The 14,247-nt window shown below is 40.9% G+C and overlaps 1 protein-coding gene across 1 annotated transcript in view; it reads right to left on the bottom strand.

Annotated features, from left to right (window-relative positions):
- Positions 1 to 14,247, bottom strand: part of cacna2d4a (calcium channel, voltage-dependent, alpha 2/delta subunit 4a) — a gene marked incomplete at its 3' end in the record, with an annotated part of 68,636 nt that overhangs the window by 19,608 nt on the left and 34,781 nt on the right.

Raw genomic sequence — 14,247 nt, 5'->3', positions numbered from 1 at the left:
TCAACAAAACCTCAGCAGAACCCGTGGCATGAGTTTTCAATAACTTGAAGTTGCCAGGCAACAAACACAGCTCCAGAAAGTAAAATGAGTTATGTTCGACTCCTCCAAGAAAAAAAAAGTAGAAATCCATGACGTCTGAGTATGCACTCAAACATCACACACACGAAGCAATCAGGGCAAAAATAAATGTTTACATAGACAGGCATTTAAAACTTAGCTGTTTTTGAAACAGACACACGCTCACAAAACACACAAACACACACACAAAAACACAGACATGAACTGACGCACGTTCTGCTCATCTGAACTCATGTTACAAACAACTAAAACATGACCTCTGACCCCTAAAGTTTCCAAAGCCGAGCTATACGTTCGGTGGCAAACTTTCGGGGAAAGAGGTGCAAAGAGCACACGACAGGCAACACACACACACATAGACACACACACACACCTCTGTGCTGAAGCCTGCTTACCTCAGAGGACTTGCCAGAGGCTACACTGACATCACGTTACCAAAGCAACAGGCAGAGAGCTGGGATTGGACGAAAAGAAATGATGATGACTCAACCTCCCTCCCTCATCCTCCTCCTCTGTTTCACCATAATCTCTCACTCTCATGCTCTGGATCTGGAAGAAGTGCCTCTCGGTTTTTTTATCAAACTTTGTGAACAGACAAGAGGTCACATGGCGTTTTCCACGTGGAAGAGTGGAAGTGGTGGCACGTAACTATAGCTCCAAATTGTACACATGTTGGTGGAACGCTCAAAAGACTCCGTTCGATCGTGTCAGTCCATGAAATTATTGTAACGATTACATAAGAGGTGGACTGCTGCTTCTTTAAACTAGAAATAATAGCTGTTGACATTGGGGGGAGAGCCTAACTCAGGTTAACCTAGTTTCACAGAGGTACTACGCTTACTAAATCATTCATAGTGGAGAGACAGGGCGATACATGTTCCTCTATATGTGTGTGTGAGAAAGAGAATGAACAAACTGCTCAGCTTATTCTGGAACAGTTTTATTACGGCGTTAATTAAAGTGCGTGTAAAGCAAATGCAAAGTTTCTCCTCTTCACCCATTAAAGTAGTGGCGCTGAGAACATGCGGAAAAAAACTTTGAAGTAAAAAAGAATGATTGAGTAAAGACTTCTGTTCTGTTCAGGGTTTGTTTTTTTTAAGGTGTGATTTATCCGTTTAGCACTCGCGGCTAACTGCACCTGCTCCTACACTTGGGATTTTAGAGATGTCTTTGTCCCTTTAACATTGAAGGAAGGAAATACAGAGCAGACTCCTGCTGTTAGCTGTACACGCATACACACGTTAGCCTCCCCCTCTTTAATATGAAAAGCTTGATTACTGCAGCTATAAGAAGATTAAGAAGCATACGCAGGAATGCTATTTTACTGAGGAGAAAGACACTGTTTCTTTATTGCACTTAAAACTGATTAATGGTAGAATAAATCTACCTAAATCAACTATCCGCCCTATCTATTTCATGCCTCGTCTTCCCTCTCGCTCTCCAATATCCCACTGTATTATTTGGTTCTCTGGTTGATTGTCTACTACACACAGCTCTGTTCCATGCAGCCTCTTGTTTTCTGTCCCTCCCGCTCACCACCGTCTCCTCCTCTAGGAAATCCCTCTCAAACCATCTGTCGAGGCTGCGATGAATTTCGAGCCTTTCAGAGCAAATCAACTCAGCCAAATTAATGAGGCTCTCTCCACGGGGATCAACAGTATGTGAACACGTGTGTATGTGCGTGTGCGTGGGTGTGAGTGCGAAAGAGTGTGTGCAGCTAAAATACTTCATAATCCATTGACTGTACCACTTCATTTAGTCTGCTGGTGACAGATTGCATGTCACGCTGAAGTGCAACAGACCGGGCTGTTACAGATCAGGACCTCAGACAGGCCTGTTTTTGGTCATTTAAAGATGTTCACTTTCAGCTTTATTTTGCAAAAACAAGCTCGACAAAATATTTTAGGTTACCAGCAATTTTGAATTTGACGATCAAGGTCATGCTTGTGTGTTTGTATAAATGCACCAAATTCAGAATATGTGAGGCCACGACGGTATCTGACTTTTCAGTTTAGTCTGACCCAAAACGACTGGTGTGAACGGACTAAAAATCTCAAATGACTATTGTTCAAACTGAAACTAATAATTGAGACAGCATTAAACAACCGAAGGAGAAAAAGAAGCCAAAATATGTGATGAGAGGCAACTTAAGAACACATATAGAGCTTTTCATAATCGATTTGTCGTTTATTTTCTCGATTAATCGAGTAATCATTTGCACCATAAAATGTTGAAAAAATATTGATTAGTCTTTGTCAAACTCAGTTTTAACGATTTCTTATGTTATATGGAGCAAACAAACCAGACAATACTCACGTTTAAGGTGCTGAAAAATTTAGAAAACACTCAAACCGAATAATCGATTATAGAAATACTTGACAATTAATTTAGTAATCAATTAATAATTGATTAATCGAGTAATTGTTTCAGCCCTAATCACATATTTTTTCTATAAATAGGAACAGCAGTTATAACCTATAACCACTTTCACTATAGGCACGAATAGAAAACCTTGTATGACCTCATTTTATCGCAACTATTAATACTGTGCTTTAAAACTAAAAGCAGCCGTGGAAAACACGAACACGAGAAATCCTGGATATTTAATGAACGTGAAGGCATAAGCGATGGTAATACGATATGATAATGAATAAAACCTCAGTCTGGACAAATGTGTTTCAAGGCAAGAATTAAAATATGATTGATTTCTAATAGAGCAATCCTCATTAGCCCATATTGACCGAAGGGCCATAAAAGTGTCTGGTCAATAAGAGGCTGATTCACAGATGATAGAAAGATGCTGATGAATTTGGACACAGACACACATTACTCGTTGGGTGGAACCATATTTATATTTCATCTCTCTCGCTTACTATTTTTCTTTGTGCGTGCCTGCAAAAAGACGGATGGTGCCCTGTAGTCAATATATGCAGGAACTAGTGGTAGTCGTGCCAAACGTGCCGGGCCAGACCTGATGTTAATACAAAGACCAGAGCCAATTCATCTTCACTGACACTCACCCAATAGCACAGTAAATTACAGTGTGAGGGAGGGGGGGGTGAGAGAGGTGAGTGTAAAGAGATAGAGAGTAAAGGATGGATGGATTGAACTGGTGGAGGAGAGAAAGAGAGGCTGCAAAAAGGGGGGGGACACAGTTCACGAACGGCAACTTATAATGAATGTAATAGAACAGGTTTAAATTCATCCATCATCAATATTAGAGGCAGAAGACCAGCAAGGATTTAATCATGCGTCCAAGATAATAAATAAACCAGTGTGCCTGTGGTAGAGGAATGAATACATCTTATAAAGTTATGACGGGTCAGAGTACAACAGCCTAGAAGTTCAAAAAATAATACTTTTCTTGCTCCGAAACACTGCCAGTAATCATTTTTCACGACATGTATTTTCTGCATCATTGACAGAGCAGAAATGGCCATAAAAGTAGCCTTGGCTGGAAGTGCTGGCACATATAATGGATCCTGAAGCCAGAAAGCCTCTTTGCTAGACACATAACAGCTCGAACAATCACTTTGAAGACCAAATACATCAAGCTCACCCTGTGTTTCTAAACTGGTGTTAAAAACTGCTTCCCTCTCAATCAGTGGACACGGTCTCAAAGGGGCTTCCTGAGGAGATTGGAACAGCCACAGGTACACTGCTGTTTAGTGACTTTAACTAAGTGCACCATCTACATTCTGTACTGCGCTTTTTGTTAATACCTAGAGTCACCTTTTCTCTCAAATACTGAGCTTCTAGCCACGATAAGAGGTAAAAACTGTGCTCAGTGCAAAGGAAAATGAGCAAAAACTCATTTACATAATAGGTTTTTACAAAAAAAAGAGGCAGTGACAATTGTCCCTGTGCTTGAGTGCAAGAAGCCTTTTTCTGTACTTGTCCTCAATCATGAATTGCTTTCAGGTTACGCAAGTGTCGGCTCATATGCTAAGACATGAATAACAAAGTCAAATTTAAGACCTATGTAATTGTCAGTGTAGTAATGGGATGTGGAATCCGTGCTGTCTCAGCTCTTTCCACTGGAAATCAACGGCTTTATTCAGACCCAACGCAGTTCTTTCTGAGAATGAGTTCCAAAATTAGTGCTGGGCGCGTTAACGGCGGTTAACGGTGTCAACGTTAGCGCACGTTAACGCATGATGCGTTTCCATGACGACTGACCGGAAAAAGACACGCGAGACGTCATGTTTACGTGACTCCGGATTGTTAAAAAGAGTCTCTAAAATAACGCTTAACTTTAAAAACAGAGGCACACATACACCGTTACACAGGTACGCTGGTTATTTGTAGCCCTGCTCTTTTTGTTTAATAAACAGACCGCTCCAGTTCCACTGTAGGCGCGAGCTAATTAAACGAGCTAATGCAGCTAACGGAGCTATCTGGTAAATGGTGGCAGGACTCCGGTGTCGCGGCACGTAAACATGACGTCACGCGCATCTTTTTCCGGTCAGTCGTCATAACCTAGTGCCCAACACTATCCAAAATATATTGTTTTTTTGGGACGTTGCTTGTGTGAACTGTCAGATCTTCCACTGCATAATGAAATTAATTCAATATTTAACAGTCCAGGCACTTCCTGTTTGTTATTTAGTGTCCTGGCACTGAATTCTTGGAAGGCTGCATAACACACACACACACACACACACACACCAAACACACGCAGCAGTCATGCGTTCTACATCAAAATGAAAAAGGAAAAACAATCGCAAGTTTAAGCCAAAAAAACATTTTCTAACGACCACTCAAGACTGTGTCCTATATAGTCAGCACTGGCAGCAGCTACTCCTGGCAGCTAAAATAGAATTTGGTTTGTCGGAGAGTACATTCAAGTGAAATGAAGCCAGCGCAGCACCCACATTTGAGCAGGAAAACACAGGGGGTTCAGATTTAGGGTGTGTTTGTGTGAAATGGGAAGCTGACCAGTCTTGTTTTTAATAAGCCTGTGCAACAGAGCTGGATGAAAGTGGCTGAAATCCAATATCAGACAAAATGATCTTGGTAATGAGACGCGAAACACTTAAGTGTATTTTATACATGAATGGATGATAATACATGTCGTATACTTGGTCCATTGCGTTCTTATTTATCCGGACAAATTACATTTTTGGTCTTCAGCTGCAGTTACAGAGCAAATTTAAAAGCTTTACTGTGTTAATTAGTGAGTTATTATATTTATATATATCAGTAATCTGCTCTCTGATGCTGGACTCACCAGTTATCTGTAAAATAACATTGATTACAGGGAGGAAAAACCTTGTCTGAGAGCTCAGTTTGGGCTGTGTAGTTTGGCTGTGGAATATGATGAGTGATTTTGATTTGTGGACGCTTGGAAAGATGAACTTTTCTTCAACTTCTGCTGCACGCAAAGATTTGGTGATGTAGCGTCGTCCTTCCTCGTGCTATGCGATCATCGATACGCCAGGGCAAATGTCAATATTTTAATTAACTTGGGCGGAAGTTACCTGGCTGAAAAATAGGGAGTTTACAGAAACAATTAATAGATTACAAGATTAACTGTCAACTATTTTGATAATCGATTAATTAATTTTCTCAATTTTCTGTATTTTTCAATACATAGACTTCATGCAGTGTGTTTTGTAAATAGAGACACCTTTTCACGGACGTTTTTGTTTTCTTCACTTCACACAGATATTGTGACGTTGATGATTGTCTTGAATAGTGATTATCACAGAATCGCTGTATCGCCATATTATAGATATCATGTGTCATATCATATCATGAGATACCCTGTGATTCTCACCCATCGCGCAAAGCAAGCAAAGTGAAGCGATGAACCTGACAATGCAATATGGATTCACTTGAAACTGCTCCATTCAATGTGAATGAGCAGCGTTTCATTCGATGTGAGACAAGCATGACGGTCCTTTGAGATGACAAATGGCTTCCACAGTGGGTTGCTTTTGTCTTTCTATCCTGCTTCCTTGAATTTCCTTCGCTATTAATAAAGTATCTGTCTACCTGTCTATCTATCTTTTCTTGTAGTTGTTTTTAATACATTGCAATGGATCATGTACAGCCCAAAGTTTGGAGGTTCCCCACTCTTTTTCAAGTATTTATTTGCGGCTGAAAATTAGGTTTGACTGAGTAAATAGCAAAAACAAGGCAATATAAATAATACAGTTTGTCTACATGTCAAAACAGCTAGACAGAAGAGGAAGGTTGATTCTTGAAAAGTTTCCTTTATGGAAGCATTCAGTCCATAGAAGGAATCAGCCGAGTAATTATACGTCTGTGTGCAAACAAACACACACACACACACACAGTCCCAACCACCAGCACCCCAACCAACACACACACCTTATGTATGCCTGTGTCAGTCTGTCTCAAAAGCAGTGACCTTATATAAAGTCTGCTAACACACTTCTCACCCACAGGAAACTTTTTTTTGCTATCTCACAGTGATTGATGGTGATGATGATAGAGAATTGATCAATCTCTGACGAGCACAAACCAGACACCAGTCCCTCAGAGGATAGTCTATTGGTTTACTTGATTTTCTTAGAGACCTAAGCATTATTATTATTCCTTTTTCACAAATCTAAAATATCATATTTTTACTTGGTGGCGATTTGTCCCCACAATACCAGCATTTTTGAAAATGCACGCTAAAACAGCCATATACATGCTACACACACGTACACACACACACACACAAACGCTGTCACAGGAAATAGGATGAAAATGAAAGCGAGGGAGATGTGAGGAGAGAAAAAAAGGAAAAAAATTGAGGGAGGAGAAAAGCCCATGAGGCAGAGGGAGATTCTCATCTTCACTGAAATCAGATGATCTCTCCCTCCCTGTAGTGCTACAGCTTCTTCCTTTCTTGCGTCTCTCTTTCTCTACTCCATCTCCTTCTCCTCTCCTTCCCCTCCTACCTTTATCTTTTTTTTCCAACCAACCTCTTCTCTCTTTCTCCTCCCACTCTCTCACCACTTTCTCCTCTCCCACCTTTCCCCTCTCCTCCTCTCCCTTATTCTGTCTCTCTCTCTCTCTCTCTTGGCTTTCACTCTTTCAGTATTATCACTCTCTTTATATTCCACCTCCCTCATCCTCTCTCTGTCACAGTGGGAGAGCTGCAGGCAGGCAGACAGGAGCGGCATACACTAATGTTACTATATTTGACAAGACACACACACACACACACACACACACACACACACACACACACACACACACACACACACACACACACACACACACACACACACACACACACACACTCCTGCCATATGCACGACTGCACACTCATATGGAAAAGAAGAAGGGGAGGTTGAGGCACTAACACACACACACACACACACACACACACATGCAAGACAACCCTCAAGTGCACATGCATACACACACACACACGCTCCGACGCATGCCGAGCAGGAATCACAAAACATAGCGACACACACACAAGAGCTAGCGCGTGATGCAAGCAACCTTACACTGTTGTCTCTCTCTCTCTCTCTCTCTCTCTCTCTCTCTCATACACACACAATTTGTCTTTCTCTCTCTCTCTCTCTCACACACACACACACTCTCGTGCCTCTCAAACGCACACGGCAGTGCACAAGCCAGCGAGCAGGACGGCACTGGACGTATCATTCATATAGATCCCAAGGAAAGGATTAACCATCTCCATCCCTCTCCCACTAAGGACCTTATCCTCTCTTTCCTACTCTTAAGCCTCTCTTCACCTCAATTTTTTCCCTCTCTACACACAATCCCTCCTTTTTCACAAATCATTGGAGGGGATTGTTTCTATAGAGAAAGCAGGATTACTCTCTCATTATTATTATGACCAGGATCTTGAATGTATGGATTTCTTTTACGTGAGGGGGACGGCTTCTCGTCTGCGTTTCCTCCTGTGAAAGATTTTTAATTTTTCTTCTATTTTTGGGATTTTTTTTGTTGGTGGTGGGGGAGATGGCTGAGAGCCGAAAGCTGTGAGGCTGGTGCTGGTCTGAGATATTTGGTCAAAAGGTAGGTCTGTTTGTGGTGGGAGTTACACACACACACACACACACACACAATCACGCACACACACACACACTTCATTGTTCCTAACTGTTTTCCCCATCTTATTTCATGACTGGAATTAAAGACGTATTTGTGACACAACGCAGAATTTATAGACAAAGACAAGACGCGAACCGCTGTGTGTTTGACAGTTTCAGCCCGGAAACCTGTTTCCTAGAAGCACACAACATGTGCATTCATGGCAATTTTTGGGGCTGTGGTTTAGGGGCAAGGCTTTGAGCAGTGCGAGAATGTGAGTGAGTGTGAGTGTTTATTCGCACACGAGTGTATGTTTTGCATGAAAATCAGTTTGGGAAAAGCGTTCCGTTATTTTTATTAAATAGCTAAATACGTTCTACACTGAAATATACGGCTTTAATATTGAGTAAATGTTTTTGTTATATATCGACCCACGGGTTTATTGAAAAAAATATTTAAACATAATTTGTATGGTGCAGTTTTTAGGATGACTAATACCGTAATTTACCAGCGTTATCACCCATGGGCACATTAAAGATTATGCAACATATTCAAACATGGCAACCAATATTTGGCACTAAAATGCTCATGTGTGGCACAAACTTTACATTTTTTTTGAAAAGTTTTAAATCTGCAAAATGCTCAAGATATATTTTATACATGTTTGTGGACGTGTATGGTCCAAAAGGTGTCTCTGAAAATTCCAGGTGTCATGTGACCAGCAGGTCCACATTTGGCCACCACTTCACTTGTGCTACTGTATCTGTGGAGGCTCAGGGGAGGTTACTCACTAACACGCATTATGAGCAAGGTCAGAGCTCATTCAGCGAGTGTAACAATAGAGCAATCTGAGTTTAGCTAACGTCTTATTATACAGCGCCGTACTGTACATCCATGGAATACAATTAACAATGTGTTCCGCGTTCTTTTCCTTACAAAAACAGCAACAACTTGTTATAAACATGCATTTGTGACAACAGTAAAAATGCTAATTTATTACTTGTCTCATATTCTATGACCTTCACAGCATATTAATGCCATTTTAATGACTTTTAAACAGTGTCCTGTTGATTCTATGGCTGATTCTCAAGGTGTAGTGCACTGCTGTTTGAGAACTTTTCCTTTGTTACTGTAAGTAATCAACTTGCACGCAGATTATATAACAATGCAGGGGAATATTAAGGCTCTCCACTCCGCTGACTTCCTCAGGCGAGATCTGGGAGTCGAGCAGATGCGTTTGCACTGCACACGTTGCCAAAGAAAACAGATATGAACACTAACCGGTGCGGCGTGGTTCGGATGCTGTCGTCTGACATGTCTACTAATAACGTGGCTAACACGTCAGGCCATGACAGCTGTTGTGACACTGCTGTAATAATTTCCACTACATGTGACACATAGTGATGAGGCATAAAAATACATACTGAAAACAACACATATGACCCATCAACTCACAACAAGTGCATTCTTGTTTGTTCAAATGACCCCAGTGAAGCTACACAAGCATTTTGGTCATTTATTCTAAAAGAAATCCTAATATAAATCATAACAGTCACACCAGTGTATGTCTGAGGTATTATGTAAAGTAAATGTATGTATTATGTAAAGTAAATGTCGACATACATGCATACAAACATGTGCAACTATATATCTGTACATATTTTTGCACCATGTGCCTGTCAACGCCCACAGTATGTGGCTCTATTTGTCAAGCTATGAGCATGCACTTAGGTGTGTGTGTGTGTTTGTGTTCTTGCGTTGCCCCAATCTCTCTCCCTCTCCTGTGTACAAAAAAAATAATTAAAAATTAATACAGGGAGCTTGGCTGCCTCTCTGCTTTTGTTACTAACCACACCTACACAGACATACTGTACACACTCATGCAAACAACAGCAGCAGCAGGTATAAACTCACTCACTCACTCTGCACTCGCCATGACCTTCTTTTCCCTCTTTTTAATGAATATGGAAGGTAATAATTTGACTATGATTGGCCTTAAATCAGGGATAAACAACACTCAACTGCTATTACGTGTGTGTGTGTGTATTTCCCTGTTTGCCCACCTAAGCCCATTTCTCATAATGTTTCAACTTCTCTGTGACAGGCCTACTTGGCTTGACAAATAGTTTTTAATCAACATGGCTGTAATTCTGAAATTCAACTGCACACAAGAGGACAATTACCCATACGTGTGTGTGAGTGTGTGTCAGTTGCTGTCATGTGACCCCTGAATGAGTGACATCACAGTTGTCAACATACAGCCCGATCATAAGCACCCTCAGCCTTAATTTAACACACACACACACAGGCATGCCAAAGATTTCAACTTCTCCATTAAGTTTCCCGATAACAGATTACTGTTGCATAAAAAACCTTTAGTTAATTAAAACCTAACATAGTACAACACAACGCTAGATTGCTGCACTGTACATTATCCAGCTGCTGTGCACTCATTACGTAGTAATTGCGTTTGCCCCTCGACTCGCTGTAGGGATGTAGAGATTTTAGTAAATGGATCACAAAATACCATTTGACTGGGTACTATAAACAAGATTAGTGAGCCACACAATCAATATATATACATCAGCGGTGATATTGTTTTGTTGATTTTGATGCAGAGCGATGATAAAAAAAAACGTCTACGCAATATCACAAAAACACACAAGGATAGATTATCGTACCTCAACTTGAACATAAGCGATTACCGCTGCTTCCATAAATATAGGACAGCACAAACAGTCCGAGCTCACCACTCACACAGCTCTCAGCCTTTACTACTGGTTATAATTTTTAGTAAATGCACATTAGAGCTCAGCTCGGAGCCTCTGCTACAACCTGTTAAGTTCAAATCCAGCTTAAGTGTGGACAGGAAACAATTAGTGGAATAAACAGAAAGGTAAAAATAGGACGGAAAGATGAGAGAGACGGGGAGACGAACAGAAGAGGAGGGGAGAAAGAGGAGGAGGTATTATTTCACTCTCCAACATGCAGGGCCACTTGGACACCCAAGCATTTACACGTGTGTGCACACGCATGGGTGCATGTGTGGATTTTTAGCTTCCCGCGATGTCCAGGTCAAATCGGTAAAAAAAGCTTTCTGAGAATAGCCTGACAGGAGGCTTGCCGCCACAGCACCTAACACGATGGGGAGTGATGGGACGAGCAGTAATATGTGGCTGCAGATGTGACCTTCTGCTACACCTCTAATACATCATTTAAAAGACAATCCCCGCATGACTGCACACATAATAGCAATGTTTTTTTTTTCCAGCCCTCTGAATCATTTCCTTGACAGTATAGAAACCTATACTGCTCTGGACTTCAGCAAAACTCTGTTTCTTGACAAGAACGCCGCCAGTTACAAGCTGTCAGAGTTCACTGCACACTTTAAATTCATGGATATGAATCCGTTAGCTGCATTAGTTCCTTTTAGCGCCAGTTAGCGCGCCTACAGTCGAACTGGAGCGATCTGTTAAATTATACGAAAAGAGCAGCGCTACAAATAACCAGCGTACCTGTGTAACTGCGTATGTGTGCCTCTGTTTTTAAAGTTTAGCATTACTTTAGAGACTCATTTTAACAATCCAGAGTCGCGTAACATGACGTCACGTGCGTCTTTTTCCGGTCAGTTGTCATGGAAACACGTCATGCGTTAACGTGCGTTAACGTTGACGCCACCAACGCGCCCAGCACTACTTTTGAAGAAACATCTAATTGTGATTGCAATATGATTCCTGAATGGTCATTTTGACATCATTATTCTCATTTTCATTTGAAGAACATAGTTAAAATGATAACTGTTTATGATATTTGTGCAGATCTGTGAGAAACAATCTGTTACATCTTCAACTTTCTGATTAACTTTTCCTCATCCTACTCCAGAGAACGGTTAGAAATCATTATACAAGCATGTGACAAAAATAGTCAATTTGTTTTGATTCGGACTGTAGCATGACAGGATAGCGTGACGCAGCTATTGGTGTGTTTTTATTAAATTCATATAAATCTGGCTCAACATTTTGCAGATATTTATACCCACACTGAATGCTTTTCATTTCTTTCACTTCCTGTCATAACGTAACACCCCGCTTCCCAGCCAAACGGTCGCCCTCCTCGGAATAAACAAACAATTTACAGAACCATGAATCATCTGACGAGTGGCCAACAAGCAATTTAAGGCGACACGATGAAACGAGGATTTAAAAAAGTGATTTCCCACGATAACCGATCGCTGCAGGAATATTAAATTGAATTAACGGCTGCAAAAAAGGGAAAAATTAGAAAGTCATATCGCTGTGTGACAAATGCTTAGCCTTGTGTGATTAGCCTTTCTGATTTAAATCAGAAGATATACACAGTGAAAAATGATGTTAACAGTGTCAGTTAGTCTTGACATAAAATCACATCTACTAAAGCAGAGAAATAAGAAGGTGAGAGAATCGCTTGCTTGAGTCACTTTATCTTAAGCTGCACCTCTGATTTTGTTCACATCATATTTTCAAATATATGGAGAAAACAACTCAACGTTCATGTTTGCATGTTCTGCCCTGAGGTCACCTGTCCAGGGTATACCCCGCCTTTCGTCGTATGTCAACTGGGATTGGCACCAGCAGCCTATATACATATACCCTTAGGATAAAGCAGTAGATAATGGATGAGAGTGAGTGAACTCAACAAGAGGCTGCTTAACGTGACTTTAATCACATGCGAGAAATCCATCAGCTGAATAATACGAGAAGGAAATGTTGAAAAACAAATGTCTTAAAGGCAAAGACAGGAGAATGAGAGAGTGCTGGAGATGAGAGGCCGAGAAAGTATATATTATGATTGAATAAGAAGCTGAGAGAAATGAGCGATTGGACAAGTGTTTTATATTTGCCCTTGTGTCTGGCAGCTACTAATAGCAATGATGATAACACAAATAACACCACTGGGGCGCAAAATCACAGTCACACCAAAAAACAAAGGGAGCGTGGGGGAGAATTTTAATGTACTCCCTGTTTATACATGGAGCATTCTCTCATCACTGTCTCTTTCTTACACCTCTCATCATCCCCTTTGCTCACATGTCACCTCTCCCCCCCTCTTCCTTCCTCCTTCCACCCTTCCAAGTTTCCACTCACACTCTAAACGTATACATATATAGTGGCACTGCATTGAAAGGCCAACATTCATCTTTGTCTGCATCCATATGTCAAAATGTTTTCTTACTCGTCTGGGTATGTTTGCCAAACAGTGCAAATTTGCGGCATATGTATGAGTGTAAACATGTACAAATGCAGGCAGCGAATATCTTTACTGCAATATTTGTAGACATTGTTCCAACATGTCGATTGGGTTTTGATGATACTTTGTGGTATCATGTGATACTGAGGCTCCATGGTAATTTCCCATTTTCACTGTAATGACTCGACTGTTTCCATAATCTGGGACATGTTTCATTACACTGCTGTAACTAAAATAGTGCGGTCTGGTTGTGGAAAAGTGGTTTCATGTATCTCCACATCTCACTCTAACTAGACAAATTTAGAACTGCAAACGAGAGAAAAACACACCATTTAAACTAATTATACATCTAATTATTAGTCCTTCGTATTGGAGTGATAGAATGGTCTTACTTGTTGAGCATTATCATTGAAAAATCATTGATGCTCTGACATTCTCTATCGGGTAACCCACAAGTTTAGAAGCTGATAGCAGCAAGATACTATATAATGGTATATGAACTCAGCTGAGGTCAGTGTTGCTGTGTTGCCTGTTGTTATTTAGCAGAGTTTGTAGGTGTGTGCAACACTTTACAAGGATATGTTAGTTAATTAGTTCCTCTTAGCCCTTCCACACTTTTATATACTGTATTTCTCACCCTTGTCTCTGTATTTCACACTTTCCACCTCCATTTCTCCGACTGTCCTGTTTTACATCAGTCGCCCTCTCTCCCTGTGTCATTATGTCATCATATTCCCTCTGTGTTTGTCAGTCTCTGTGCCAGACAGTAGCAGTGGGGGGTCTGTCTGTGGGAAACTGGAAAACTGATTGTGTAAACTGCCAAACACTTTCACATCTATTATTTATGCCTTTGAATTACTGGGGGGGGGGGGGGGCTTTTTGTGATGTTGTATTCACATTATACACACTCAAGCTATC

This window comes from Microchirus variegatus, assembly GCF_963457635.1.
Source record: "Microchirus variegatus genome assembly, chromosome: 20".
Lineage (NCBI taxonomy): Eukaryota > Metazoa > Chordata > Actinopteri > Pleuronectiformes > Soleidae > Microchirus > Microchirus variegatus.
Note: the sequence above shows the minus strand (reverse complement) of the source record. Positions and strands in the feature narration are given on the sequence as shown.